The sequence below is a fragment of the Anabrus simplex genome, chromosome 14, assembly GCF_040414725.1.
Source record: "Anabrus simplex isolate iqAnaSimp1 chromosome 14, ASM4041472v1, whole genome shotgun sequence".
Taxonomy (NCBI): Eukaryota; Metazoa; Arthropoda; class Insecta; order Orthoptera; family Tettigoniidae; genus Anabrus; species Anabrus simplex.
Genome location: NC_090278.1, coordinates 50,884,257 through 50,911,382, shown reverse-complemented (window position 1 = coordinate 50,911,382; position 27,126 = coordinate 50,884,257).

Here is a 27,126-nt window from a genome sequence, read left to right as displayed (position 1 = left end):
ATTCTCTTGAAGCCGACAGGCTGTGATCCGCCGAGCGGACTGTGTAGAGATTTCCTGCAGGAAAGAGAGGAGGTTTTTTTGTAAATAAATTGGTACAATTGGACTCAATACAGAGTTTTTATATTCAGTGTTGAAAATTACAAGAAGCAATGCGTTATTATTTTACAATATTATAAATATAAAATAATAAATTATTTATATTCGATAAAAGTTATCTTTAGTATTATACAGTTATATATTTCAAACATTATTTTGTTCAAAAACATTCGTCTTTGTACAGTAAATGTGCGTTGTCCAATTCCATACCTTAGCCTATGTTACATTCGTTTTGGAAACAGCAAACCAGCAAATGCAAGATGTGATTAAGTTTTATTTTATGACGGACTTTTGTTTTGCATCCGTCGTTGAGAAGTTAGAAATGACATGAATGTAGAAATATTTTTATTATTCCTTCAGTAAAGTTATCTAGAAATAATACATTCGTAGATTTAAATAGTTTCATATAAAAGGTCCCAATCCGGCATAATGGAAGTTGAGAAGATGGCACCTCTTGATCAATCTTGGGCTACTAGAATTTTGGACTGTATAAAACATAGAACAGTGGACAATAAAATTGAGAAGAAATTTACACATTTTGAAACAAACTATTTTCTCAGACAGATGACAACAACAGACATGAAAAAATAATAGCCTATTTTAAAAAGAAATAGTTTTGATTCGTTTGGTCTTTTGGAGTTCTGGAAATGGATAACTGGTATTACTTTTATTAAATTACAGGTATATTGTTTTTCACTTTTTCGATTACAAAAGGCAATAATGACCCTCTTTCACACAATTCTTTACTCACTTATTTCAGATGAGATGGTACTTATATTCATGACATCTCTTCTGTACTAGGAAGTGTTTTCTAAGCTGCAAGAAGGGGTAACATCAAAGACTGCTCGAAACTTAATTCACATACAATATTTCTTATCCCAACTTTCTTTCATTTTCTTCATGTCTGCCTTACCATAGATTATTTGTAATAAACTATTTACGTTTTGGTTGAATATGATGTAAATTACGATTGAATTACCCGTAAGAAAATGTAGATATGAAACATACATGCCTCTTTTCGACAACTGAGATATTTAAAATCTATCAATAACTTCGATTTTCATTTGACACTACAGACTATTGATAAAATAAAAACTATATTGGTAATCAAGATGAAAACTTTATACAGATAGATTGAGAGGTGGATATTGATGTGTAGATGGATTGATAGATAGCATCGATTGGCTGATGAATAGGAAAATCGATCGTTTGGTGGGTACTCCCTCTAGTTCAGTCACCTCGGGACCGGACTAACTGACATTATGATATAAATACCAATATTTAGCTTAAGTGAATTACAGTACATGAATAAAGAACCAATTGTAAGGCAAGTAGTATTAATGTGTCTTTATCAAGTGCACTCATCCGAAATGAGTTGATGCTGTCTTTATGATGTCTCCATACACTGTTGACGTTTCACTCAAGATGGAAAATTAAATGCAGAAAACATATTACAAAAAGTCAGAATTTAATTTGTAAAGGAACACTAACACTTCGTATAAACATCACAGGCTGTCGTAATCAAAAGGAACTCATATTACAGTATAGTACTGTGTCATAAACTCTGCACCATTCAAAAAATAATAGAAATCGATTATCTTTTCGTTTTTTGTGTCAGTTGCTTTTTAGAAGCAAATTATGCCAATTCTTTATAAACATTACATCAACTGCTGTTGCTTCTGTATGCTGCTCGATATAAGTCGCTGCTATTATAAAGTTGCACTACCCTCAGTGTGACACGTTTTTCCCCTCTTCATTTAAGGACAGGTGCCGGCCGAACTAGAGGGAGTCTACTGTATAGATATATACCTAATAGATTGAAATATTGATAAAATGATTTATTGAGAAATACGAAAATTGAGTGATGAGTAGACAGAAAAATGTACAGATCGAACAATAGATAATAGATATATAGATAAAGTTGTAGATAGATGCATTAATGGATATATAGATGAATATGTATAGATCGACAGGTATATGAGAATTCAAAATATTGCCACATTCACCATAATATAGAGATAGTCATTTGATTGAGAAAATTTGTGATAGATTTGTTCATGCTGAGAGAATCCTGAAGAATTCGAAGGATTTTTGATTGCTAATCTGATATGACAAAATTGAAGAATACACGTTTTTGGAAGAAACAACATACATCTTGATCTTTCGCAACTCCATGTGCATCTTAATCATGATACTTTGTCTCTCCACCGAGTTCTTACTACATCTTCTCCATATTACATTTTTTCCCCTTTTTTCTCATTTCCAATACTTCTCGAAAGTCTATAACAGAGATACAAGGGCTCAAACATCAAACTTGCTCGTCATTCCTCACCATCGAACTGCCGCATATAACAACTCATTTTCTATGTCTGCCGCACGAAAATGAAACCGTTTACAGGATGACATCAAAAGAATACCAACCACAGTGTCATTTGAAAGAGCGTTAAAAGGTACAACAGGATACGAGTGAACTGTGCAGTTCGAGTGCTTCGTTGATCGCATTCTTCTTCTTTCTTCGTTATGCCTGACTAAGTAGCGCGAATGATTTAATTTAGCTGATGTTGTTGCTTTTTTCTTCTCCCAAAATTTCTTCATCTTCTCGCTGTGGCTTTTCTTCCGATCTTGGATGATGTGTAAAGCGGTGATTGTAGACTAATTTTCTGAACTTAGGTCTGTCTAACACAATGTCATCTGTGATACCTATTTCCTGAAGATTTTTTCCAACTTCGAGCAGCCAATTGTTTTTTACTTTCATTGATTGGGCAAGGTTCAGAATTCTTTTGGCCAATCTCTTTTTTTTTTGCTAGTGGCTTTACGTCGCACCGACACAGATAGGTCTTATGGCGACGAGGTCAATCTTTGATTACTCAGTCTGAGAATAGGCTGTATCCATACAATTTCAAACGTCTTTTCTAACGTGTCTGAGATTTTCTCTGACTGTTGGTACAGGTCATGAGATTTCCTTATTATCCATATTCTACCTGTACAAACTTGTCAAAAAATTCCCTTATTATTATTATTATTATTATTATTATTACTACTACTACTACTACTACTATTTTTCTTCTTCTTCTTATTATTATTATTCCTGTCTAGAAGAAAGTTTGAGCATACCAGCGATTCCAAGAAAAGCCAAAGTTGAAAACAGGAAAAAAGTGGACTAATGAGAGAAATAAGGCTCACAAAAAGTGAATTAATATATACTGGGGAAGAATTAAAGTTCAAGGGTGCAAACGGTTGAAATATCGTACTCCACAGCCGGCCGAAACGAATCAGAACAAAATAATAATAATAATAATAATAATAATAATAATAATAATAATAATAATAATAATAATAATAATAATAATATCGCAAACTGGAAATAGCCTACCAAACATCCCGCACAATCTACAACAAAAAATGCCTTTCCCAAAACACCAAGATACGTCACTATGAAACAGTTCTGAAGCCAGTAGTTCTATATGCAGCCGAAACCCTGTCTCTAAATGCCAACAAAGGACGCCTTGAAGAACTGGAGAAAAGAGAACGCAAAATTGTGAGAGGAATCTTGGGATCAAAGTACAGAAATGGAGTCCATCAAAAGAGATCCAACAAGGAAGTCTACAGCAAAATAGAGAAAATTACCGACACAATCAGAAAAAGACGGGCACGATTTTACGGTCATCTGAAAAGAATGGACGGAAGAAAGTTAACTAAAGAAATCTTTCACTTTTTTGATTCAAACCCCAAAACCACAATTCCCTGGTTTAGAAATACCAAAGAAGACCTTCAAATGCCACATATCTCAGCTGAAGACGCCCTTAACAGAGATCTCTTCCGCAAGAAAATATTGACGAACGGGCTAAACCGAGACGAGCAACCGAGAGAAGACACGGTGCCCCTTGGACAGAGGAGCGTAAGCAGGCCCACTCACAAAGAATGAGGGAAATTTGGGCTCTAAAGAAGGCCAAGTTCAGTGTCAAATGCAACAAGACTTAACGTGGTCCTTGATGGCCCCAGCGAATTATGTAATAATAATAATAATAATAATAATAATAATAATAATAATAATAATAATAATAATAATAATAATTGATGACCTAACATTCTAAAGGAGCTAAGCGCCAAAAACTAATTTAAGAGCTAATGATGAAAAAACACTGCCAAATGCTCCAATCACATAATAACATAATAATAGTGATATCTCTGAGAAAGTACAACCTAAAAATTAAAATTGCAGAAGGGGCTATGTCTAATACATTATTCATTCTAAATGGGCTCCATCCTGTATATATACAACTTAAGGATCTAAATTAACAAAATTGAATGAAGATAACTTGAACTTCGGTTCAATCTTTCTGAATTACGAATAACAACTTCAGTTCAATATCTTAATTCACGATATAATAATAATTTCGTGTGGCTATTTCTAGCCGAGTGCAGCCCTTGTAAGGCAGACCCTCCGATGAGGGTGGGCGGCATCTGCCATTTGTAGGTAACTGCGTGTTATTGTGGTGGAGGATATTGTTATGTGTGGTGTGCGAGTTGCAGGGATGTTGGGGACATCACAAACACCCAGCCCCCGGGCCATTGGAATTAACCAATGAAGGTTAAAATCCCCGACCCTGCCGGGAATCGAACCCGGGACCCTCTGAACCGAAGACCAGTACGCTGACTACTTTCTTTCACTACTGCACAAATCATCATAAAATTTGCGATGGTCCTGTGCGAAATATCGAATTATTTCCTCCAGATATTTTATTTTTTCAGGGATACCGTGTGAACATCGTCACATACTGTTAAATGTATTCTCATATTTTAACTAATAGCGTTGTCTCTTTAAAATATATTTACTCTTTTCTAACCTAATATGTCCGAATGCAGTATTTTAACATATACAGTACCGGAACAGTAGTTCGAATACCTTATGCAGAACTTTGTAATATTTTACACACTATCTGGTACAGTTTGGAAGAAGTTAATGAAGTCGCCAGAAGTCATCCTCTGTACTTTAAATGGATCACTTCCTGAACATCATCAGGTAGATATGGTTTCAGTCTCCTCTTGCGCTTTTGAATTAAAGGGAAATGATGACCACATACATTCAAGACAGCTGTGTGCCACTAAAAACAGACAGCAGGGATTTCGTTCCCGGAACATGCACATATAAACCTTTGACTTTGTTATTAATATGTTTAATCTTCTTAGATGAGTGTTCACCGACGGCTTTTTCGTCACTGTTACCCTCCATTACACCAAAAGTACCCACACACATCTGAGGAACGTACAATGTGCCCCAATAGAACGAGGGTACATGGGAGGAAACCTCAAACACCATCTGTCGGCATACGAATGAGTCGCTTACAAACTGACCTAGGAGAGAGCCCTTTTAGCGTGATAGGCACATACGGATATACCACCAATAGGCTCAATAAAATGAAATCTGAAAAACTGGCGCTTAGCCCCTTTAGAATGCTAGGTTTACAATTAGATTAGTATTACGAGGGCTGATCAACAAAGTCTGAGACTGATTTTTTTCACAGATGTTTATTACTCCATTTCAATGTTTACACGATCTTTTACTAAGTAGTATCCTACTACTTCAATGCACTTTTAATAGTGTCTCTGCCAGTCCTTGAACACATGCTGCAGACCATTCTTAGTCACGTCCTTGAGGATCGCCTCACTTTTCTTGAGCACTGCTTCAGAATGCCTCTAAGCTTTGCCTTTACTGATGGGAATAAAGAAATCACAAGGTGCAAGATCAGGGCTATAAGGTGGATGCGGTACACAGGTAATGTTGAATCGAGCCAGAAACTGCATGACTTGATTTACGACGTAAGGCCGTGCATTGTCATGATGAAGTCGCCACCCAGTCCGAGAAAATTCAGGTCGTTTCTTTGCAATGTGCTTCCTCAGAGTAGCCAATACTGACGTATAGTATGCTGCTATAAGAGTAGTGTGAGGGGGAAACTCCTCTCGCGTCACCTCCATTGTCTGGTATGCGAAATGCACGTAGCGTCTACAAAATAGAGCATTACTACCAACCTACCGATACGAAAACGGTGATATATACCTAAATCAAAGTATTCCTTGCGTGAATCGGGATTTCAAGCTATATCCTTACCAAATTTCAACTCAGTCGGTCCAGTAGTTTTCGAGCCTATCCCGAACAAACAAACAAACAAACAAACAAACAAACAAACAAACAAACAAACAAACAAACAAACAAACAAACAAACAAACAAACAAACAAACAAACAAACAAACAAACAAACAAACAAACAAACAAACAAACACACAAACAAACAAACACCATCTTATTTTTATTAATAATATGGGTAACACAAAATAATGACAAAAGAGGAAGATAGGTAGGGATGGGGTTTGGTCTTTAAATACAGTTGTGTGTAGAGATAGGCGAAGTTGTTCATTTTGTGGAACAGTTCCGGTTGTTCCGGAAAATACTATGTTCCAAGTAACAGTTCTAAATAACAGTCCTAGGTTTAGGAGGTGGGGCAATTAAAAAATATAAACAAATCTCATGTTCGTATATGCTAATTCCAAAAGTGTTTCCTCACTGCTTTGTTTCAATTGGATGCGCCTTAGGGTAGTTGAGACTAAACAAGGTAATCTGGTACCTACCTTTATTCAAAGGATACTAGGAACAATATTAGTAGGATCGCAGGAATACAGAGCGAATCCTTAGCTGATGATGTGATTAATTTAAGAGAGTTGCTAGGCGAAGATGAATCTGTAGCCCAAGAGTGAAATAAGCCTTTCACATAATTACCTTCACTGATCTGATAATATTTGTACATTTAAAATAATTGTTTGCATACATTCTAATAGACCTACCTGTAATTTAGAAATTGATGGATATAGCACAACACAGACACCTGTAAACCGTGGTAAAAATAGTGACATTTGATGATGCATGTGGTTAAATGGAGTGAAAATTAAACGGAACGAAGATGAATAATAATCAATGTCATGCCACGTATACTTGCTGTCTGTCTGGCTTTTACATATTCATATTTCCGGTGTAATCTTCCCTGACACTGTTGTTCATTGCACCCAATGGCAACTGTAGTTTCAAAGAACATCGGAACCAGTGTAGACAACTAGCACTCACGTTCTGCCGGAGTCGGAACAATCAGCCAACGAGCGATGCTTGAGAAGTTGTCAAACAGCCAGACCGTGGCGTTGCTAGACCAGTGCCGGTGGGGTGCCGACGATATGGAACACTGTTATTTCGGAACAGGATATTGTGGCTTTTAGAACATTTCCGATTCCGGAACAGTTCGAAAATAACTGTTGTGTTATGTTTTTCCCATCCCTACCTTCAAACGAAATGTCTTTTATCCTAACTTAACCTTAACAACTTCAGAAGAAATGGGTTAAGATAATCCACACAAAGTACTGACATATATCGTGCTGTGAACCGTAAGCCTATTTCCGTCATTTTCAAAGAAATGAGGGATAGACTTAAGATCTTATCTCTCACGCATTTAGTATTTGAAGGAGCAATATTTTGAAAAAAGTATTATGGATTGCCTTTGCTCATGACTGACTGTAGGTGTGTCTTTGAACACTCCCGAGCAGCTCTTAGTAGAGGACGCCCAGGAACGTGACGGCTATGTGGCCTCCAACTGAGTCTGGCATCATAAGTGTTCATAAGCACGGTGAAAGGGCGTTCGCTCCCTCCCCCTGGAATTCTTAACACGTAGATATTCGATTGTTTAATGCTATACCAAAAAATCATTCGTTGGAAGTACATATGTTTGGTCATATTTTCTTTTCTTTGTGTCTTATTGAGCTGTTTTTAAGAATAAATTTGGACGATTTTTGGATCCTAAGTCTCTACTGCATTAATTATTTTCCGCTTGCGTTTGCTGATGAAAATATCAAGCTTTAAAGTTCAACTAGCGTTCCGTTTTATCAACAGTTCATAACTGGGGCTAATACCTTAACATTCGATTGTGATGTGGTTTGTTATACTGCCTATTGGCCCCATGGGTACGTATTGCAAGGCACAAGTATACTTGCAGGACCGTAGGTTAGTAGTGTCTTTGAGGTTGAGCCAGAGATACTCCTGAAGCCTGTGGAAATGTGATAAGGAGTACCTCTGGTTGTAGGGCATCACTAGCATATGTGTTTGAGTGACTGTACACTTGAAGATATACCGCAAAGCTACCTCTTGTGTACAACATGTATCTTACATACAAAGGTGAAAAGTGACATGTTGCCTCAAGGCTACGCTATGCAGTAAAGGGTTAATCATCCGCACCCTAGTGAGGAGTAAATATATGAATGGGGAAAGAACATTATTTTCTGAAAACATATCCTAGCCACTGCAGTCTCTTTCTTAAACCGCTAATGGATAATAAATTGCTTTAAAACTAGTGAAGCTGCATATGAGAGAATATGTGGCTTATCAGAATTCCAAAACGTCCCAAATTACCAATGCTAGGCGTCAAAAGTCTTGCCCGCCTGGTGGCCATGGTCGTTAAGGCACTGAAGTCTAAAACGGTCTGACACCGAGGTTAGCCGGTTCGAGTCCCGTTGGTCGAAAAAAATTTCACCATCAGAATGTTGACCAGCAGGGTAGGGGAGGTGGTGGTATACAATTTCTAATTACTAGATTGCGTGCCAGAAGCCTGGATTAAATTCCAAACCTCTCCGCAGTGCTCATATGACGCTGTTGATGGTGATTCGTCCGTCGGACGGGGACATTAAGCCTTGAGCAGACCTCTTGGTGCTATTGGACAGGAGTAGGCTATGTGCCGGCACCGGGTTTCACCCTCTTCCTACTATCATATATCACGTCATTCATTTTATCTCATTAACTCCCCTGATGAGGTTGACGTCAGGTAAGGCATCCGGTCATAAAAACCCGCCATGACAGATACATCTCACCTCACACCCGAATCCGTAGGGAAACGGGACAAGGGTTGGACATACAAACAGGCATCAAAAGTCTTATCTGGAGTGTCTCACATCATGGTCTTGAAGATGTATAAATTTATTTTCCCTTCTTGAAGTTCCATGCCCGTAAGCGTACGTTGGCAGGCATGTTGGCTACGTCATCAATCACCACTGATCTGCATTTAGGGCTGTCACTAGTACGGCAGATTCTCCATCAGTTGTTTACATAGTCTTTGTTAATTTCAAAGAACTTCGAAATTCATCGCACATTTCCCGTGTAAAATTATTCCAATTCCTAACTCCCCTTCCTATAAACGAATATTTGCCCCAAACTGTCGTCTTGAATTCCAACTTTCATCTTCATATTTTGATTGTTACTACTTATAACAACACCACTCAAAGTTATTCGTCTACTAATGTCATTCCACGCCATCTCTCCACTGAAAGCTCGGAACATACCGCTTCGGCTCATCTCCTTCCTCCCAAGTCTTCCCAGTCCAAAGTTTGCAACATTTTCGTACGACTCCTCTTTTTTTGGAAATCACCCAGAACAAATCGAGCTGCTTTCCTTTGGAGTTTTCCCACTTCTCGAATCAAGTAATCCTGGCGAGGGCCCTATATACTGGAACCGTACTCTAGTTGGAGTCTTACCAGAGATCCCAAAGTCAGTGATCTAGGTTTCCCAGCCGCGAGATTCTTTTTCTGGCCGGGCCGCGTTTTCCACATATCTGTCCCTGAAGGATTAGATTGAGTAGTCCATACTTCTCAGGGTTGCACGTCACAGGACCGAAGCAGGCGAGTTTCTTGGTCTTCATGGTGTTGATAAACTCCCGCTCCTTTTCCATCCGTGTCAAGTGACCCGGAGTATACGGCGATATAAACAATAAAATGACAACAATATAATTTAAACCTGTACTGACCAGGTTTTTTCATTTCGAAAATACGTATTTTCTGTCAAAACATATGGGCGTAGCCCCGAAAGAGCCCCTTTTAACTCTTCTGAATGTCAGCATCATCGTAGGCGTTCATCCTCTGTGGGTGGGGGGCGGTAGAATCATCCACGTTGTCCCCTGCCTGTCGTAAGTGGCGGATAAAGAAGCACGTTTCAACTTTCAAGTGTGGATTGACTACTACGGTTCCCCTAGATGAGTCTGGCATTGCTTGAACTTACTTGTACCAGACTCCTCATTTTCATCTTGCCTATCTGACCTCCGTTGGTCAACTGGTGTTCTTCTCTAACCCAAACGGTATTAAGTTGCCGTGACCTAGGGAGTCTTTCATTTTCACGCCCTGTCTTTCTTTGGCTGATACCTTCAGTCTTCGAACTGTTGGACCTCTTCTCTTTTCCTGCTAATTACTACTAATAGAGGATGGTTGCCTAGTTGTACTTTCTCTAAAAGCAACCACCACCACCACCACTTTCCGGCATTTCTTGCAGAGTTTCGCAGTCATATGTAAGTTTTGGTGTCACTGTGATATTGTAAGCATATACAAGTAGCTTGGTCTAGACACAGAGCTCATGATTGTCGAAGAAAGATGACAGACACGCAAACCGGAGTATTTAGGGCATATCGTGAGTAACTAGTAAACATACAATTTACAACAATTGATTACCCAGGGTAAGATGGAGACGTGCAAGTAAAATAATTTCTTGAATGCAGAAACCGAGAACACTGTTCAGTACGAGTTTGAAGGGAAAACGGTCACATACATTATACAGATTTTAAAAAATGCATTGCCATCTTAATCGGCAACATCTGGAATTGATAGGCAACTCAAGAGGAAGAAGAAGAAGTTAGCGTTAGACGAGAGTGTTCCGCCAAGGCAAAGAAAAATATATATAAATATTGTCTATTTCTGTTATACATATTGTATTCTGTGAAATGGCTTCTTATATTTCTTCCATGAATGTACTATATCTTCAATTTGTTTATTCACTGAAGAGGCAATTTATTCTTTGACTTATTGTAACTAGGGGAATAAAACGATTGTAAATAAATGTTAGAATCCTTGGATCTCGTCTCTGATTATGAAGGAAAGAGTTATTTATAACTGACGTTTCTTTCTAATTGGTGTCTTGTTGATGTTGATTTCTAACCGAATACTAGTGTATGCTTGGATACCAAAGTAGTTTATAAGTCTTCCTCTGTAGTGATAGGTTGTATTCATTATCAATGGCTGTTTAGTTTGTCATACTTCACCAATAATAGCGTTAGTTAACAACGTTTTACTTTATGCTGCGTTAAAATATTTAATATCCCTAATGGATAACTAACTGCAGCTGCTTGGCACGACACAGGTACGATAGCCATCAGATTTAAAATTGTATAAATTGCTATGAAGCAAGGCAGTGTAATTATTTTGTCACGAAAGTGAACGACCTCCATGTTTGGCACGTATAAACAACAGTCATCATAACAGTTATCTTTAGTTTCTTTCTAGTGGAGCATGAGATACAGCTCACTAGATTATTATCGTCTAAGAAAATTATCAATATTACTGTTCTGTAATGAGCAATACATTCCTGCATTTAACGTTAAATATGCAGTACCTATTACACGTACGTGAAGCCTATGTTGTGGCTGGAACGTTACAAGAAGAGAAATAGTAGAAGACGTTTCTTCCTGGATGTAACGTTGAATTTACTACAAAGTAAGCCTCTTCTGATTATCACGGTTGATGAATAGCCATCAATATTTTCATAAGTTCCACGAGCTTTACTCAAATTTGAGATCCCTTTAAGGGGAGTCCTGACTGAAATGTTGCAGTTTTTAACAAAAAAAAATTGCGGTTTCAATTTTAACCTTAAAAATCCCACAATTCTTCCTCTTTCAAATACCGTTATCAGTTTTATCCATGGCGCCATTTTTAACGCTCTAAGTGCCGGACTTAAAGGGTCGTGGTTCGGCGTATATAGAGCAAGCCGATGCCCCCTTTCTGTCACACTGCCAGACAATATTGGCTTCAATGTTCTTTCGGACTACCATTACAATAATACCGCTGGGATATTTTTACCTTGCTTCACGTAAGAGGAGAAAGACACCTGAGGGAGTAACGCACAGTCCAGGGCAGTTTTAAAGCGAGTAGGTTTCTTAAAACTTTCAATTGCTCTTACCTACATTAAAGCTTTGTCAACTCTTTGCCATGCATAAAATGCTCTTTGCGACAGATTTCTTATCGGATTCATCTGAAATTTTCAGAGAATGTTTAAATATGTACAGGAATTAAAAGGAGGTCTGCATGTTATTATTATCATTATTATTTATTATCAGTTGAAGATTACTTTCATAGTTTTATTCCCGAAATAGCACGAAACTAGATTTTTACCTATTGAATGAATAATGAAGAATTGCCTGACTGCAAAACCCGGAGTTATTCTTAAATATAAGAGTATTTTTGACAAGGCTGTCAAATTATAGCCCAAAAAATTAAAACTGTGCCATACGGAGCATTTTTCATGCAACATATAAAAATAAAATTGTCACTAACCTTGCAACCAATTAACTCATCAACTGCAAATTTTATGTGGGGCTATATCTTATTAATATGTGGCCGTATTTAAAATTTGGTTTTGATACGTGGTAAACTGTAGAAGTTCAAACATTCAGTCATACTTCCCTTAATCGATGCCACTGTCCTTGTCATTCATAATTAATACTGACATTTATTTGATCGACTTAAAGAGGAATATCTGCACCAAGTTTCTGGAAATTAACGAAGTTTCTTTTTCACTTACTACTTTTATGTCGCAGTGACACAGACTGGTCGTATGGCAAGGAAAGGATAGGAAAGGGCTAGGATATATTAAAGATGATGGCTATGGTTGCTCCAGTTTGTGTTCCTCTAGTATAAACCGCTGCAGACTCTGCTGTATCGAGTATGACACCATTTCTCATGTGCTGGAAAGCTGTCCAACCAGAGAAATACTTAGAATCAAATGATGTAATAATTATGTTCTTGAGATGCTAGCCAGTGCTCTTATAACAACTGTAATGGAGGTTTTGCCGAGAATTGGAGCGGTCACCGTATGGATATTACAGAGATTAATCGATCTGAAGGCTATGTGAAAATTATAGTCCTAGCAAGTAAATTGGAAGCCTCGAAAATACGGCCATTTGGAGATGACAAAAAGAAGGAATATATCTTGAGCTTACAGTAATTACTCTCCTCTTCGCTTCGTGAAACACAATCCCAAATTGTTTCATCAATCGATAATGACGGTACACATTGACAAGGAAAAATCAGGATAACATACTAATCAGTATTATGAAAGACTCAGTACCTATACTGAGAAAGCACTTATATAGCAGATAGAGGCAACAATAACATTAATGCAATAGGTTGAAATTTTAAAATACTGTTATTCTGAGACTTACTGCCGAGCCGATCGTCGGGCAGATTAGTAAATAAAATGAAAAAATTCTTCCCCTAAGAATTTTTTTATGAAGCATGTATTCTGTGTCAAATGTAAACGTATTGCAATTTGTGAGGTGACACGCGAATTAAGTCTCTGCATTTTAATGGAATTAGTGTGAAAAAATCCAGATTCGCGTGGTAAGACATGTTTGTTATTAGTAATCTCTTCCCTGATACAATATTCATTTTGCTATAAAATTAGACTCTCTAGACTATTACAGGTTAACACATTGAGTATCAACCCATTCTTCATATTTCGGTTCCAAGGATGCAGGCTTTTTACGATTAATACAAAACATTCTGTATATGATTTTATGAAATTCTCAAACCATTACTATATACTGAAGTGATGACAGTCAATAATGTTGGAGAGTGTAAAAATTAAGCGTCAACATGAATATTTGAAGAATGTCAGATTATAGTAAGAAAACTGCGTGTAATAAGCATATTCATAACTAACGATTACTATCGAATCGTCAGTTTCATTTACAGTTCGCACAACTCGTGGTATTCGTGGCATATTTTATAAATAAATACAGGTAAATTACGTCAAGGTGGTGCGAGATTTTATCGTGCAGTTCCCCCAGTGGGTGGGGGCAGTACAATAACACACACCCTATCCCCTGCCTATCGTAAGAGGCGATTAAAAGGATCCCCAGGGGCTCTGAACTATGGAGCGTGGGTTGGCGACTACGGGGCCCATAGCTGAGTCCTGGCATTGCTTCCATTTACTTGTGCCAGTCTCCTCAGTTTCGTCTATCTTATCCGACCTTTCTTGGTCACCTCTTGTTCTTTTCCCACCCCAACGCTATTAGGTTCCCGAGGACTAGGGAGTTCTTAATTTTCACGCCCTTCGTGGCCCTTGCCTCTCTTTGGCCGATACCTTCATTTTTCGAAGTGTCAGATCCCTTCCATTTTTCTCTATGATTAGTTAAAAATAGAGAATGGTTGTCTAGGTGTGCTTCCTCTTAAAATATTAATCACTCCCACCACTCTCATCGTGCGATATTACGCGTCATTTATTTTCTAATGATTCTCTAATTAGTCGAATTATGTCGAAACAAATCAACGACATGAAGGAGAAAAGATGAGTGAACTTTCCTGTGCAACTCAAACCCGTGTTCTGGTCGTACACATGAATTTACAATCCAGGATAAGTGTCCCCGTGCTAGAGACGGGCATGATACGCGCGAGCGTTTTATTTGGCCGCAGTCAAGGTCAATCGTGTGTACAACAAGTTCTCGCACGTAGCTTTACACATGCAGTAACATATGACTGTCCAGGTTGGCACGATACATGTAGGACAGCCCGCATATATTACAAAAGTAAGGTCGTTCTCTATCGTGCAGTAACCTGTGACTGTGGAGGCTTGACCCATAAGTGAAGGATTCTCCACAAACATTGCACCAATAGGGCCACGACGTTGTGTGAAGCATTCTGTGGTTGTCCAGGTTGGAGCGATACAGAAAACTCTCTCCACAGGTTGGACAGCAGTATGGCCTGTGCTTTATGTGCTGCAGTAAATGGCTGTCCAGGCTCGAACGATGTATGAACGTCTCTCCACATTTATTACACCAATACGGTCTTTCTTTGGGATGCATTAGCATGTGGCTCTCGAGATTGGAACGGTACACGAACCGCTCTCCACAGATTGTGCACATGTAGGGCAAGTCCGTGGGGTGGATCAGCTTGTGACTGTCCAGCTCGTAGCGGTACACGAAGGATTTGCCACACGTTGAGCACCAGTAACCGCTATTCTTCTCATGGTGCAGCGCCATGTGATTATCCAGACTTGAACTGTATTGAAAACTCTCCCCACACCGCGAACACCAGAATGGTCTGTCTCTGCAGTGAGGATGGCATGACCTGTGATTGTCCAGTCCGGACCTGTACAAGAACCTCTCACCACAAGTGAAACAATTGTAAGGGCCCTCCTTATAGTGCATCAGCATGTGATCGTCCAGACTTGACTGGTAGAAGAAGGTTCTTCCACATCTGCTGCAATAGTAAGACATGTTTGTATTTCGTTTAACCAAGTGATGAAACGATCTGGAACGCTAACAAGTAGGTTTTGGGCGTCAGTGTGGAAAGTTTATCCCAGTGTGCGTTTATATTGCTTCTCTTGCTGTGGTTGACTAGCAGGTCTAGAATTTGTTGACAGGAAAGTTAAAAAAAAACCCTCACTCTGTAAAGTGTAATGTCTATCCGTGCTTCTTCAAGGAAAACAACTGTTTTAATTTTGAGAAATGACCCGTTAGTTACGGAATAAATGGAACATCTGACAGAATCGTTTTCATATAAATTGCTCCAATAATGCTGAAACTTGTTAGCAATAGAATTTTTAGTCATTATTTGGTATCCCCTGTCCAATGAACTAGGTACGAATCATTTTTAAAGTATTTTGATTTTATCCTTCTTTTATGTCAAATAAACATCTAACCATCACGATTATTTCAAAGCATTCCAGAACACGTATGATGTTGAGAGTTACAATTTCATGTATATATATTCACCTAGAAGAACAGAACTGTCAACTCTTATCAGCCAAAAACAACTCACGTACTTTGTTCACAATGGCGGAAGCCTGGAGTCAACGGAACGATATATTATGCAGGGTGTAACTGACGACTAAAAACCCAGAAGATGTACACCATCGAGATGGATCGACCAGATGAAGGGACTGACTGAGATAGGCCTACAGCAAACAAGTCATTATACCCCACACAGAATCTTGGAAGCAGGCTTACAGCATGATATCACAACACACTTACCATAGGGTTGAACTGAGAGAGAGGGAAACCAACAACTGAAACTAATGCGGATTGGAGGCGTTTCCTACTTATGGTGCAGGGTCCATGGAGGAATGTCTTATTAAAGTGCTTGACAATACAAAGGAACTGAATTCTACAATTTTTACAATTTGGTTAATTTCAAATTCCTAGATTATATATAGCATATGACTAAGAAGGAAACGTTTCCTTGTATGGGTATCCACGACAAAATTTCCTGCATATACTGTACCAATTTAGCATTGCAATAACAACATATGCACTTACACGCAAAACAAATGTTCATAGGGATACATTCTTTCTCGGATATAATAACTGAATGGCATTTCAATTTTGCGCTTTTATACTGTTCAATATTAAAATTATTGTTAAGATGGCTTGATAGCAATGCATTTACTTAAGGAAATTACACCTACATTAACTTAAAGAAACTTGATCCTCTACAAAGCCTCAGTTGCGATTTCTTCCTCGATACAGTAAACAAAATTTATTATGTTTAAGGTGAACATATTTTAATGATAAGGTAGCTTGATATTGGGACGATGTATCTAGCACCTTTGCGAAAAATATATGAATTAATTTTGAACGTTTTTCGCCAAGATCTAGGCCTCAGTTATGATAAACAAGATATCATCGTGTTTGTTAAATTCACCATCATTGATAAGAATGTTAACGACAGACAGCTGAAGTTCATCTCCATAATTCAAGCCCTAATTCTCTACAAGATGTAAGTTTATCGAAGGAAATTCCCAAGTAGTCCAGCGTGAAGCGAGGTCTGAAAATATATCTCTGTTCCATTTAGGCACGAATTTTCATTAACCGTTGCATCAGGCAGGTGATCACTTCCTTTAGAGTTTCCATCGAGAACAGTTGTTTCTTGAGAAATCTTGTCCGTGATGTCTGGCCACTGAAAAAGAGAAGAATTCCATGAGTAATATTTTTCAGAGAACTGTTGCACACATTTTGTCCACACGCTCTACAACTTAAGGACATCAGCAGGAAACTCTACTTCAGGTTCAATTGTATTTTGATTCACAATAAATTCTTCGTTCAAAGTAGTAACAAGGATTAGAAAAAGCTGCAAGCTTTCATCTTTGTTGTGCATAATATATATAACAGTGCCGTACCCAATCGGGAGGGGGCAGGAGGGCCATGGCGCCCTAAATTGCCTGGATTATTGAATATTTTAAAGAAAGTGAGTTTTTAAGAGCCCGCCATAGTGAAAATATGCGTAGTAGCGTGTATTTTGTGAAACAGAACTACAGTTCGTAAACAATGTCACAACAATGCCTATGCATACCTTCAACAGAGTAATTTAGACTTTATTGTGAATAATTGTTACTTGGGCATCAGTAATAAGTAATAAGGCACTGTGTCAACAGTGAACAGGATTTCAAGATTTGACGAACATTGGCTGAGAACTTTGAGCTGAAAACTAACTATGCCGCGAGACAATAAATTTCATAACAATCGGTCGGACATCTCTACCACAGACCTACCGGTCTACTATCGTGTTTCAACTTTTATGCATTTCCTGGAAGTCTTAATCTCGGCTCTGCAAGAATGTTTCGTACACCACGTGGAAATAATTTCGTCCCTGCGATTCCTTATATCCAGCTTCTCTGATGTTCCCTTTGAAAATGCCTGTGTGTCAACTTCTGCAAGGTGGTGTAACTGAAGGAGCTTGGTAACTCACTGGATGATCTAGATAAAGCAGAGTGGTAGTTATGGAAAGTGAAGTGGCAGTGCAGCACAGAACTCCCAGCAACAGCCATGGGTGAAGTAGTAGACTGCTCTTCATCACAGTTCTCCAACATTTCAATGTTTAAAACATTTCTTAGCAGACAAAGTAGGGGTCCCCATACTATGAGAAACGTAAAATTAAGGAATTGTCTCAACTGTGTCGAAAGCTGAAGGGCTAAAGGGCACGGAAAAGTTTGAAATTGTGAGTCAATAGCCCTATCAAATTTAAAAAAATCTAAAATCAGTTCCGGTCGAAATGCAGTTCTGGAAAAGGCCTAAAATCGTTTTTTACTCGTTTCTTTTTTATTCAAATCATGGCTAAATTAACTTATTTACGTAATTCCTTCTGTAATGTGTTCCTTGGTTAGTTAGTTTATTTAGGTGTAGAAGTAGCGTCTTGCTCATGGGGATGGCTATCCCCCTAGAGCGAGATGCTGCATAGTAGATTGAGTAGGAAATTAGTTACAATGGCGAAGTAGTATATATGGTTAAGGTATACGATAAAGGCAATAGTATGATAATGAAGAGAGAGACAGTGTGGGAAGGACTATGAAAGCAAAGAGTGATCAGAGTACGAGACTGAATGATGAACTGTTTGTATGTGTGTAGTGTAAGTCTATCTAGAATTTAGTGATGAGAGAAACAGATAATGAGAGCTGAAGGATGGACTGTTTGTATGTGTGTAGTGTAAGTCTATGTAGAATTTAGTGATGAGAGGAACAGATAATGAGAGCTGAAGGATGGACTGTTTGTATGTGTGTAGTGTAAGTCTATGTAGAATTTAGTGATGAGAGGAACAGATAATGAGAGCTGAAGGATGGACTGTTTGTATGTGTGTAGTGTAAGTCTATGTAGAATTTAGTGATGAGAGGAACAGATAATGAGAGCTGAAGGATGGACTGTTTGTATGTGTGTAGTGTAAGTCTATGTAGAATTTAGTGATGAGAGGAACAGATAATGAGAGCTGAAGGATGGACTGTTTGTATGTGTGTAATGTAAGTCTATGTAGAATTTAGTGATGAGAGGAACAGATAATGGGAGCTGAAGAACGGACTGTTTGATGTGTGTAGTGTAAGTCTATGTGGAATAGGTAAATAGAAATAAAGGAGGAGGGTAGTTAAATGATTAATTTAGTTAGGTGTAGAGGTAGCGACTTGCTCATAGGGCTGGCTGGCTATCCTCCCAGGGAGAGTTGCTGAATAAGCAAGGTGGTGGAGTGCATGACGCAAGATGGCAGAGGTAGGGATAGGCCTGACCTATCCCAAGGGTGTGACGTCTGCACGGCTAGAAAGAGTAGGTGAGAGGAAGTACGCTGTCAATATGACAGGGAAATGCGAGCCGAATAATGGTATCCATCTTGGCAAGAGATGAGAGTTGTGACAGGCTGCGTGTAGAGCTGGTTAACCGCTCACATGCGGCCTGTTACATAAGAAGCGGTGAGGAAATAACATTGGCAGCGGAAGGATTCTGTGAGGATGCGGTTTCCGGCCTCACGAGAAATGGCTGGTAGTGGCATCCAAGGAGTAGGGTGTCTTTGATCCTCATCAGGGGCTGATGCCACGACTAGTCAGTTGTAGAGTAGAAGTAGCATAGATTTACTGTAGTTAGTCGTTAATTTAGTTAGATGCAGGGGTAGCGTCTTGCATGTGGAGCAAGCTATCCGCTCATGTGTGAGATACTACATAGTAGATTTAGTAGAAAATTAGCTATAGATTTAGCAGAGTTGAGTAGTTGGTCAATTTCTTTATTACCTTATACCGATGGTGTATGTACTATGATAGGCAATTAAGATAATGTAATGTAATGCTATTGGATTTATCTGAAATTTTCAGAGAATGTTTCAATATGTACAGGAATTGAAAATATTTCTGCATTTTATTTTCAGTTGAAAATTACCTTCATATTTTTGCTCCTAAAATAGCAAGAAAATAGATTTTTGTCTATTAAATGAATAATGAAAAATTGAATAATAGTTTATAACTGACTGCAAAAACCGGATTTTCCTCAAATAAATGAGTATTTTCGATAAGTTTTCAAAATTATAGCCCCAAAATGAAAACTGTGCCGCAAGGAGTTTTCCATGCAACATATAAAAATTATTTGTCAATAACTTTTCAACTCCAAATTTTGTGCGGGGCTATATCTTATTAACATGTGTTTGTGTTTTAAATTTGGTTTTGATAAATGGCAATAGTGATGTGACGAGTCGAATATTTCAACTCGTTTAACTCGAGTCAAACATATATTCGAGTCAACTCGAGTGACTTTGTGTTGTAACTCGAGTAAAGAAATCGACGTATGTCCATATGAATCATGGTCGACTGCGATAAGACCTCACTCGCTGACACGCTCCCGAGTTACCCATGTCAGAGACACGAACTCGTCCGAATCATCCCCAGTGAGATCGAGTGCTTTCTGTTCGTTGACTGATTAATTTTTAATAAATGCTAGGAAGAGAACTCAACTTCATCTATCAAGTATTCATTCAATTATGAGGCTGATAGTTGTTTATGTACTTTTGCATCCCATCTCTTACACAAGATATAGCGATAGTCGCCAACTCGAGTTGGAAGAGTTTCCGAATACGAGGTACTTGAGTTGACGAAGTATTTGACTCGTCATTTGCTACATGAGGGCAAAGATACGAAATGTCCCGAATAACCCAGAGTTCGGCCGAGTGCTTTCTGTTCTTTGATCGGTTCCTAACCTAAGCTAGAAACCAGTTACAGTATTAACTTTATTTTTACAAATCATTAAGCCTTTTTCCTTTAGCATTAGTGTAATGTGTTACAGAATTAGTTTTCTTTACAGAGGGTTGGGACTATTATTTGGTTTACGCTTGAGAGGAGCTCAGTATTTCTGTTTTCTTTTTTATTAGTGTTTGCTTCAGCTGCCAGCCAGTGTTAATTTAACAGGCATGTGGTTTCTGGTAGAAAATACATTACTGTACTACTACGAACACAATTATCTTTGGTTTCATGACTCAAATGCGCAACCCACACTGTCATAACATAGGTTCGAGTAAACTCGGCGCACACAGAAAGCACTCAGGTTCCCTCACTGGCCTCTTTTACGAGACATAACGATGGCCTCGGCGTCTCGTCTGGCTCTCCCTGCCCGACTCGTCAACTCGAGTTTTCTAACTTGCTTCTTTCACGAGCTATTGCGATTATCTCGCTCTCCCTGCCCTATCCGGTTGACTCGTCAACTGGAGTCTAAACTCGAGTTGGTAGGGTTTCCGAATACGAGTGACTCGAGTTGATGAAGTATTCGACTCGTCACATCGATAAATGGTATATTGTAGAAGTTCAAAATTTCCGTCATTGCACTCTTAATTTACACCATAAATTTTCAGTTCTGTGTCTACGTTAGCGCTGATGGCCACATTTAATACCTCTATGGTGTTTCAGGTCTGTCCCCCTCAAAAGCAAATCCTGGGTATGCGGGAAGGTATAAATTGTCAGGGAGGGATTCAGTTCGGAGAAAATGTAATACGTAGTTTGGACTATGCTAACTAGTTGGTCTCGACGTTAGATTGTGTTGAACGCCTCCAATCCAATATCTTGGAGCTGTAAATGAGGTGCAGGGATTATGCTATGAAAATCAGCATTTCCAAGAGTGAAGTGATGTCAGTAGGGAAGAATTCTAAGACACAGTGAACACAGAAGTGGTGACGGGCTGAGGCGCTGTGCAGGCGAGGTGGGAAGCGAAACATTTTCGTGCCTGCACAATATAAACAAATGGGCCAATGCACACTGAGGTGATGATGCATGTGCGCCCGCCCTATCTTCACCAACACCCTTCTACCTCAGCTCTAAAATCTAATTGAGGAAGTGCATCTCCCGTTCAGTTTCTTTATTCACCGTATCTCCGAGGCTAGAACTTGGTAAAAAAAAAAAAGAGTCGCACTCTTACATTTTTCCGATACACCGGAAATCATAGAATCATGGATAGGCCTATGTTTTAGGCTTAGAAGACTAGTGAGAGAGTTCATACTCACAATCTCATGCTCAAAGTTGAGGAGTGGAAATACTAAAGGATCTAAGTGCCATTTTTTAACTTTCGTGTTTTTTCACTGCTAACGAATCTACCGTCTTCGCGTCAGTGATGTGCTAACGGATTTATGTGCCTCGTTTGCTCCTTTGAATTGCTACAGTACTTAACAGAATGCGTTAGTCCTACGTTCAGACAGGCCCGCTGTGCTAGTGGATCTATGTACCACAGCCGTCTGCCGCTAGGCGAGCTCGCGCTCGAGTTACACCATAGAAAAGCTGAGTGCCCTTTCTGTATTGAAAAATGACAACAATATCCAGCACATTACCTCGCAGCCAACATTTCACTACTGTTGTGGATTTAGAAAAAGTTTTCCTTTTGCCTAAATTGACGCACAGTAACCTGTATTATTTGCGTCAACTCTCTTGTTATAACTTTAACATTCACATTACCGATACGAACGACGGAATAATGTATTTGTGGCACAAGGGGGCACGGAGGTAGAGGAGAGAATGAGATGGCCTCTTGTATTTTTCAGTTCTAAACTCTGGTTTACTTTCAAACAGAAAAATGAATCTTGTTGTAATGGAGTGACAATTGCTCAGGCCAAATAAAAAAATCAAATGTTAATATTTTTGTACATGTACATAGTAGAACGGCGCATTTTCAAGTCAGTAGAACATAAATTTCTATTGTCTGGGCTCAGTTTTTCAGTTGCCGATCGCGATTTCACTCTTATGGAGACACGCAGCAAGACAGCCATAATGCAAGTAATGGAAGATCTTGAAAATGTGATCAAGCAAGCGAGGCCTACAAAACCTTTCCGAGTGCTGGACACGTATGACAGCTTCTTCGACTTTGAGAAAAAGGCTTCTGAGTGCATTGATACAAAAACTTGGTATCACTCAGGTTTCTTTGCTAAAAATGAGCAAACAACAGCCTGATATTGTGTCCTGAAAAACAACCTTTTCCGATCTGTGTGACTCGGAGAATTTTCATACTGAAGAAAGGCAAGACAATGAAAGATATTGTAGCTGTGGAATTGGAAAAAATTCCAGCTACAGTTTCGTTGGCACCGAACAATCAAAAAGGTCTTTCCACCATTATTGATTACGTGGATGAAAAGAACTAGAGTTTTTTCCAACAGCTGTTAGCTCAATAAAGTTAATGCTGTCTCGTGGCACTTAGATCTATTAGCTGTGTCAAAACGTTTTCAAGTTAGATTTTTCTGCTCAAAAGGCCACATAACTATTTCATGTTTGAAGATAATTAAACAAACCTTTGTCAACATGTTTATAAATACGCAAAGAGTTAATATGTGTTTAATTACAAATAAATATTCATTTCTCACAAAGATGTGCAGTTTTTTTGCTTCCTGAAAAATTTCACTTTTGGCACTTAGATTCTTTAGCATTTCCACTCTTCAGTTAAGCTGACGAAGAAGGAGAATTAATTCAGAAGGGTTGATGGAATCAAGAAGGAAGAGACAATGAATGAAGTTTTAGAGAAGGCAACTATTTGGAGAAATTCGACCAGAAGATCAGAACAAATTTTGGGGCAACCAGGACTTGTACAGTTAGTTTTAGAAGGATGTTTAAGGTGTAAGACATGACTATGACATAGATACTCAGTGTAGATAGAGAATGATATAGTTATGTTATCAACAGATGATGAAGCTAGCACCCATAATTGTATCAAACTAGTCTATGGAATCACGACGTTAGCAACTATATTCAATAATCTGCTGAAAAATATACGACTTGGACGCCATAACGACCCAGGTGATTGTTTACTTCAACGTGATAACGCACGCTCTCACACATGTTTGAGGAAGTCGGAACACATCACGAAACAGGGTTGGACAGTGTTACGCCATCCACCCTGTAGCTCTGACCTAACTCCCTCAGAATTTTAGTTGTTTGGGCCATTGAAGAATGCCATTCGTGGGAGACATTTTGAGGATGAAGAAGGGGTGATTTGCACAGTGAAGGAATGGATTCGTGAACAGAACAAGGAGTGGTACACGCCCTATTTTTTCGCAACACACCCGAAAATCTCCATAAATTTCTTATAATGAAAATATAACGAAAATGAATAATACTGATTAATGGGCCATAATATATTTGTGCCGTAAAACTCTTTCCTCGTCTCACTGCGTGGCGTTTTATCGATAACATCACTAATGTAATTCCTCTCCCCTCTTATTGAGCTCAAAACTCACGATTGACTGCATCATTCGAAGGGAAATCACCGACCGCGCATATAGAATACAAAATCTGCATCCTGCTACAACTTCAAAATCGGCACACAATTTCTACGCCTGATGAACAACTATCATCAGGAACATTGGGGAGGAAGAGAAGAAGAATAAGAAGAGAAGGAAAAGGGAGTGGCCAGAGAGTACGGATGAGTGAAATTGTTTATTTTTCCCATAATAGCTTCAAATTAGTATTTCATTGTTTAATTTAGTTATATTATAACATTTCAATGCTCGGGAGACTACCGAAAGTTTCATTAAAGCTCCAGAAATGTTTACGAACAAACTACCGATTTGTTATTTATAGACCTGGCAACACTGTGTAGATGGGTAATTTTAATTTCCTTGTGATGTTATTGATGAGTTGATGACAACATTTGAATGTTCCGACCAGGACAGCATCAAATCTAAGCTCGCATGCAATTATAAAACCCATTCAATGTTTTCTTTCAAATTATATTATAATGAACTAGCATGTGTGCGCGGCTTTGGCCGCGTTTATTAATTCAACCGTTCGATGTTTCTAAACTATTTATTTAAAAGCAAATTAAAACATTATATTTATTACCTCACGTCGTTTTGACGTAAATTGTATCAAATACATTTTATTTGTATTATATTGTTACTTTCAATACTCAAGATACCGGGTTGATGGATGGTACCGTACAAATAATATTAAAAACATGTAAAAGACCATGTTATATAATACAAAATATATTGTTTCCTTATGGAGCTTCGGAATAAACTATATTAATGTCCGGCCGTAGCCGTGTTGAAACACCGGATCTCGTGAGATCTCCGAAGTTAAGCAACATTGGGCGTGGTCAGGAGTTGGATGTGTGCCACGCGCTGTTGGTGGGGGGTATGGGAATGGAGGAGCGGAAAGGAACTGGCCACCCTACCGCACGTAAACTCCGGCTCAGGAACACCTCTGCGGAGGTTCGGACCTGCCTTCGTAAATTTGACTGGGCAAAAACAAACAAACAAACAAACAAACATACACACACAAAATCACTTTTCAATATTACAGGCTGGTGGCTTCTCGTGTCGCGGACCGAAAATGGCTTACAGTCCGCGGAATACTACTTCGCCCGTCAGTCATGATGGTGGCTTCAATAATATTCGTCATCAGTTTCAGAGCCGTGTTCATTGCAGAGGGAAGGATTCATGTTCCTAAGAAAGATAATCGGTGCCACAATCGTCCACCCCAAGATGTTCGAGGGTGCTCCAGGTGACTCCAAATTGTTCAAAATCTCTGTCGTGTAAATGACAGCCTCATCTGTATGACATGTAGTGTTGAGAGACTTTTCAATTTATAGAAAACCGGATAATTCTTGTGAGTGGTGCTTGTTGATGACGTTGACAGCTTCATGTCTTGGTGCAAGAATTGCTCTCAGACACAGCCATGCGTCTTAGATGAAAACCTGTGTCCATCTATGACAAACATGTTAGATTTTTGTTTGCCGTGGATTTGGCCGGGCATCGCACACATGAAGACAGACAGACAGACAGACAGACAGACAGACAGACAGACAGACAGACAGACAGACAGACAGACAGACAGACAGACAGACAGACAGACAGACAGACAGACAGACAGACAGACAGACAGACAGACAGACAGACAGACAGACAGACAGACAGACAGACAGACAGACAGACAGACAGACAGACAGACAGACAGACAGACAGACACTTCCTTTTATTATAGATAATCCCTTTGTTTACCTAATTTGACAATATATTGCATTACCGTACTTCTTCCTGCTCTGGTTGAATTTGTATTATTTATTCATAGGTTGTTGTTGTGCCGTGGAGTTTGGTTTTATCACCGCCGTCTGGATCTTCCTTTACTGCCTGTTCTATGCGAGGCTTCTTGCGAATAGGCTGCGTCAAATGTTCTCCGCTAGATGACGGGCATAGACGCACAAAGTTCTTAACGCGTTATTATGACGACAGTCTACAAAACACTATGCAGTATAGTCATATGTTCACTGAAGCTCGCAAATTACACCAGTAATATTAAATATCGGAAATATTACCTGTCTGAAGTCGTAGTTGGCCTTTTCATTAATTTAAGATTTTCTTAGACAAATGCTTGGAGTGGTGGGCTACACCGGGCGGCTAACGTTTTGTGTTCTTGCCAAGGCAATATCAGTTAATAGAGGTCTTACGATCTTGGTTAGGGTAATATCGCTAACAGTTTGCTGATATTCTTTGACCTGACCCTTTAACAGAACACATTCTGAAAGGGAAGAAGTAGTAAGTCCTCGTATTCCGCTCATAAATTTGAAGGAATTTCGACAGTAGGACATAGGAGCTTCACCATACTCCTGCAGATGCTTCATCAGAGCAACAAAACAAGGTTTTGGGTATCAAAGTCCTCCTCTGTACTGATGCACAATCAGTTCCATTTAATGGTGTCGAAGCTCTGGGCAGTGAGATGTTGCTGACGTGAATGTCACACTCAACGACACGAACCAAATACCCTCGAATTATGATTTGATTTTCTGTTTCTAGATTGATTGGTACATTATCATTTGAATATCTGAAATTGTGCAAAATGGCTAAACATGAAGACGTTTGTTTTGTGATTGTCCGTCACAATTCCTATCACAAGGAATGCAAGGTGTGAAGGTGCAAAGGCTACAGACACGAGAGTAATCTGAGAATATCCAAATACTTTCTTTATTAGGTCCTTGCCTAGATATAGCCGCTTTTCATGGAGTTGTATCTCTTCTGGCTGCGAACCACCTTGCCCAGATTTACAAAATGGTACACAACATTTGAATACTTCAGGGAAAGTATCTGAAGTTTCAGTTTTACAAAAAACATATAACTTGTACAAACGGAAAGAAGCAAGTACACTTTAAAGCCACTTATAAAATATCTATAAACATAACATGATTAATTCGTTTCACA